The sequence below is a fragment of the Eupeodes corollae genome, chromosome 1 (assembly GCF_945859685.1).
Source record: "Eupeodes corollae chromosome 1, idEupCoro1.1, whole genome shotgun sequence".
NCBI classification, from domain to species: Eukaryota; Metazoa; Arthropoda; class Insecta; order Diptera; family Syrphidae; genus Eupeodes; species Eupeodes corollae.
Genome location: NC_079147.1, coordinates 56,720,263 through 56,726,163, shown reverse-complemented (window position 1 = coordinate 56,726,163; position 5,901 = coordinate 56,720,263). Strand labels below are relative to the sequence as shown.

Sequence of the window (5,901 nt, the reverse complement as noted above, 5' to 3'; positions counted from 1 at the left end):
AACCTCCCTTAGCCGTTGAATTATGTCAAACTTTATGTCAATTTTGGCCAGTTTAGCCATCTGATATCTTACTTAAGGAAACAAAAAATGCAACATTGTATTTATCTTCTTACTGAGACAACCATTAGTCGAGTTTGAAGAATTATAAGCAAGACAAAATTAGATTGAACTTCGATGCAATTGGTTTAAGTTACGTTAATTTTGTGATTGGATTTAATCAAACATTTCTGAATCTGATATCTGACCTATCAGACTATTTTCATCTGTAGATTCCGTTTAATAAAAATCTAGATTTTAACTACAATTCAAGGGAAGGTGGATTAAATTGTTCAACAGGTCACTTTTAGAATCAAATTGAAACATGCTTAACTTGAGATCATGTCTCAAAATATTATTTTTGGTTGCTTAAAAACGAATTAAATAAGACGCACTTAGAAAAACCCTATTCAAACTATTGAAATAGAATAAAACTGACTTCCAAAATTAGAGATTTTACTGTTCCTGCTGGTATTCACTATGGCGTACCATATGTGTAGTGTAGGTATATTCTGTTTCCTTCCGAAAGAGGGTTGAGGCTAATTTGCAAATAATGTGACATGCATAGTCAAATTACACTCTAAATCCTTTTCTCATACAACAAAATAAAAGATTGGTTATTTGAATGCGGAAGAAGTTTAGAACTCACCTTTGAAAAGCTATCAGAAAATACATACATATGTGAACATGTCTAGGATATGGCGGTTTTGGTCTTTGTTTGTCCTTTGCCGGTTTTAAATTTAATTTTAAAAAGAAATATGCCAAAAGGATTCTATACTTTTATACATCGAGAGATACAAAAAAGATGAAAGGAACGACAAATTTAAAGTTTGAAAGGGGTTGGTTGATTTTATTTTGCATTTACCTAAATTTGCAATTTTCAATTTCACTGAACTGTAAACTTTAATCACTGGTTCTTTTTTTGTTATCTTAAATCTTTTTACTTTTGTCAAATTTTGGAATAAAGGAAGACATTTTAAAATGTATGGAAAAGAAAGATGGTAAGCTATTATAAGTTGGCATTACCTTTATTGTATGAAAGTAATTGCAATACTTAAGTAGGTATAAAAAAGAAGAAACTAACAATATTATATGTTGTAGTACCCGTGGCATGATGTTTAGTGAGTTGGACTCTCATGCCAGAGGTCTTGGGTCCGATCCCTGTTTTAATCAAAGGTTTTTTCAAGGCCACTGCATCTTACGAGAAATGTCAATTCCTCCAAGAGTAATAATTCTTCTCATAAAAAGTTATTTCTCAAACTAGCCGTTCGGATTCGGCTAAAAACTGTAGGTCCTCTTCATCCCTGACAAAAGCACTCGCACACAGGAATGGTTGAGAGTTGAAGTCACAAGGCCCTAGTTCTCAACGGACTGTTGCGCCATCCAATTAATTTATATTTTTTTATCAACATTGATTCGTCAGTATCTGTGACCTAAAATAAATTTAATGTTTTTGATTTTTCAGTTTTTTTACTTTTAAATTTCAAAATATTTGAAATTTAATAGAATTTTGTTTGGGTTTTCATTAGCAGAGAAATGGTTTCGATTCTTTATATCACTTACCTGTCCTAAATACTCAAATTCATCCACCAGTTGCTTTGACTTAAAAAAAAATGCTGCAATTCCTTCTGAAACCGTTGTGATCTGCCTGACTCTAGCAAATGTTGAGGAAGTGAATTCTGAAGACGGAGCTATAAAAAATGTCCGTTTAGTATTAAAATGTTCGTTTAAAATTTGTTGTCTGGTAGAAAAGGGTTCAGTTTTTTCTGTCTGATTTTGGGATAAGTTCGTCCCTTTGAAGCATTTAAGGTTTCTCCAGAATTGTTTCAGTAAAGCAAGAGTTCACCTGAGCTCTTACAGATTGTCAACGGAGTATCTTAAATTAGATCATTATGAAAGCAATTCTTAATTCCCATGTCGTGGGTCAAGCCATGTCATTTCATTTCATGTTTGAAATGATTATACATCATTTTTTGAAATTTGTCGCGGAAGCTTAAAAATTGGGTGGACATAACTTTTTCAAGGAGTTCATGTATTGGCCACTGTCCAGTTTCCATTAGTTAGTTCACTAACATTGTATTTCCTACAGAGCCTAAACCATTCATTGAATTGTTTGCTGCCGTTTTTTAGATGCGAAGCAATTTTAAAGAGCTTTAGGGTGTATGTCCCCCGTGTGTAGTACAATTTGGAGTGTTATTTGGAATATTTTTTGATAAAACTACTTGGGGTTTTTCCACTTCTTCTTAGAATTGCCAGATTCCCCATACTTGTGCTGTATAGCACATAATTGCACGAACCACTGCTTCAAAAATTCAAAACTTAGCAAAATATTAGTTATTGTTAAAATTTAACTCCAGATGATATTAATCGCTTTTTTTCCAAGTGAGTCTTGAAGGCTATTTGTGATGTTAGCAGGACACCCATTTACTTAAATTGTTTAACCTTTTCTAATTTTTTGTTTCTCCAATATCATTTCTCATTTCCTACAAAACCTCCAGTTCCATTTCGGAGAACCAAGTTTTTTGCCTTGCTTGTGTTTAGCTTTAAATTTGTTATATTCGTATTTTCAGTGTACCTCCTGGTCTCGGTGGGTGTACACTGAGGTCATCCAAGAAGAGAAAGAGAAAAGGACTGGACTAAAGAGGTAGTCTTGTTTTAATCCTGTTTCTGTTTGAAACCATTCTGATTATATTGTACAATCCTATGCAGTATTTTGACCATACTCATAGAAATACCAAAATTCTAGAATTTTTGAAGTAATGCTTTTATATAAATGCTGTCAAAACTCCTTTAAAGTCTACAAAAAAGGCATATAGTTTCCGTTTTCTAGATAGGTTCGGACAATACTTATTAGGACGAAGATAATGTCTACTGTGGAGTGATTTACACTTACGAAATCCTGCTTGGTATTCACTGAGTAGATTTTTTCATCTATCAATGTGAATCTTTCCAATAACACTCCTGTAAAGATCTTCGTAGCAGCATTAAGAAAAGATATACCTCTTTAGTTAATTGTGTCCGCTGGACTTCTCTTCTTCAGTATGTATAGGAAGTATGATCTTTTTTCCTGAAGCTTTTTGGAACCTCACCACAGTCGTTAATCCAGTTAAAAGTTCTTGTTAACTCTTCAAGTAGGTAAGGCATTCTCTACGATTTTAAAGAGTTCATACGTAATTCGGTCTTCTATTCAGGAGATTTTAGAAGTACTCAGCCAGAATTGAAGCATATACTTTTATGAATGATCCATAGCTTTGTTAGTTTGGAGTTCTTCCAATCTTCCTAAAAGCTTTACTGTTCTTAATATTGCTAAGACTCCATTCTAGTTATATAGTGTAGTTTTTTTTGTTTCTTAACAAATTACTTTTGAAAGATTGGTTCCTGTATTTCGTATGTATAAATATACCGGCTGTCTTGTATTTATAGAAGTCTAAAGACCGTTCAAAGTACGACACTTGAAGTTTTTAAATGACATATTTAGAAGCTTCGTAGCCAAATGTGAGACATCGTATTTTCTTATTCGAAAATATACCGAATCGTACTTTTAACGCTACGTACTTTTAACTTTACCTTGCTTACAGAATCATAATTCTAGTAAACTTCGAAGCTATACATGAAAACTTAAATGACTTGAGTATTGGTAACAACCGTTCTAGTATTGAATAGGGTAAACTGCTGCATGGCACATGAAGATCTAAGAGATCCAAATATTTTACCTACTATAGAACTAAATGATCGCTCCACGTCAGCGTTCTTTTGCATATTATACCAGAGTTTTTGTGAAGTGTTTGTAAATTCTAGCGGCATACAGTTGAGAAGAACTGCTAAAAAACAGGACAAGCTAAGTGAAACTTACATTTTGTTGAGTTAAGAGTCAAAATATTACTTACTGCATGTAGAAACTTTTTCAAGGTACTTTTATAGATTTGTTTTTCATTGATATACAACAAGAACACAAGTTGAGCCAGATTAGAAAATAACTTGAAGAACCAAAGCTTCCTAATGGTCAGAAGTATGGCATTCGTAGCAATAGGTCCACTGGTGGCCTCATGGTTTATCACACCGAATTGTTGAGCAAATCCTTACATCAATTTGGAGAGAGTAAGATTATTGCATATGATATTTCAAAGGCATTTGCTAGAGTTTGGAATCAAGCTCTCTTATCGAAAATGAGTGCATTTGGTATTTATTACTTAATGTGGTACTGGACGGATATCCACAAAAAAACGATGGTGTGCCCCAGGGTTCCCTTTTGTCTCCGACAATCTTATTTTTTATAAACTTTTGTCTGAAACTTCTAACCCACTTAAATTTTTGCTGATGACAGTGTTCTCAGCTTTTCATATTCGTAAAAAGTGTAAATTTCAATGCTTCGAAAACTCAATGCTGTTAACTGACGCAAAAGCGTAACCCTCTCCTAATGCCACTGTCCATGAGTGAGGAACAGCTTCCAGTTCTAGGTATGTAACTCACAAACTATTTCTTGTGGAGTGAGCACAAATTTGAAGAAGCCAAAAACATGTTTAGGTTTTCTTCGCCAATTCAGGAAGTTAGTTCACCCTTATGATCTTGCTTTAATTTATAAAGCCTATTTTCCTTCAAAACTTGAGTACAGCTCGCATATTTGGATAGGTGCTCCAATAACCGGCTTGAGTCTCTTGGATAGAATTCAAACGGGAGCTCTAAAAATGGTAGGTGACCGTTGTCTTACTGAAACTTTTATATCTCTTTAGCACCGTCGTCGTAAGGTTTTATGGCTATCATTATTTTTTCGCTACTTTCATAAACAATGATCAAGGGAAATAGCCAGTTGCATTACTGCCCTTAAACAAATCAACAGTAATACCCGTTCTGCTAGGAATACTTGTCATTTTACCCTTAAGCTCAATTTCTGACTTACTGTAAAGTACAGAGATTTTTTTTAAGTTGCACTACACGAATGTTAGACGCTTTCCAGGCTCAATATTTCCCACTTATTACAATGTGAATGATTACATTATAAACTAATTTTCTGCCTTAAAATTTGCTCGCACTGTGTTAAAACATTATAAGGGTATTCATAACGCTTAAGAAAAAAAAAACAAATTCAATTCGGTTCGACGGTAACTTTCTATGGGAAGTTAATAATTATATTTATTAAAAGGCTGATCTTAACGATCTCTTAACGATTTTTTTAAAACAATTACAATTTTTTTTTAATTTAAATCCAAAATATAAAAGCTACAATGTAATTTTTGGTATTTGAATGGCTCTTAATGAGTTTTGAAGACTTTGCAAAAGTGATATTGGGATCTATAAACAAAAAACATAAAGGTTTAAAAGCATTTTTAGCAACAGTGGTTCAAATAAACTTACTTCCAATATATTAATGGAGTTAGAGTGTTCTGGCCGATAGTTTTCATAAATCTAAAATAAATTATAAATAGATTGATAAATATTTAAAAGAAACAATATTCAATATTGAAAATAATATTTACCATTGGAGGTGAAGCAATAACGATGCTTATTAAAATAACAAAAATATAAATATTGCGAATCATTTTTTCGTTTGATTATATTATATTTGTTTTTATTATAGTGCTGCCGATGACCACCTAAAGCTTCTTCGTTCTGATGTGACTGTCCCGAAAAATTGATAAGAATTATAATTTATATACTTAAAATGCAGGAAGTAAATCAAAATGTATTCTGATTTAATAGCCGATTCACACGTAAAAACCATTATCGACGAACGACGCGACGATTAATGGCTTTGTTTTCATTGATTTTTTCCACAAAACGATTAAACTTTTTCTGATCAACATTTTTTTTTTAAATGTGAAAAAACGTGAGAATATTTCCATTCTTGATCTTATGTTTCAGAAAAAG

The 5,901-nt window shown here is 32.7% G+C and overlaps 1 long non-coding RNA gene across 1 annotated transcript; it reads right to left on the bottom strand.

Moving 5' to 3' along the window:
• Positions 1–5,189: 5,189 nt before the first annotated feature.
• LOC129943047 (uncharacterized) lies at positions 5,190–5,671 on the bottom strand. The gene is made up of 3 exons (XR_008781152.1): positions 5,511–5,671; positions 5,389–5,439; positions 5,190–5,325 (listed from the first exon to the last, which is right to left on the bottom strand). It is a non-coding gene; the product is annotated as an uncharacterized LOC129943047 (long non-coding RNA).
• Positions 5,672–5,901: the final 230 nt, after the last annotated feature.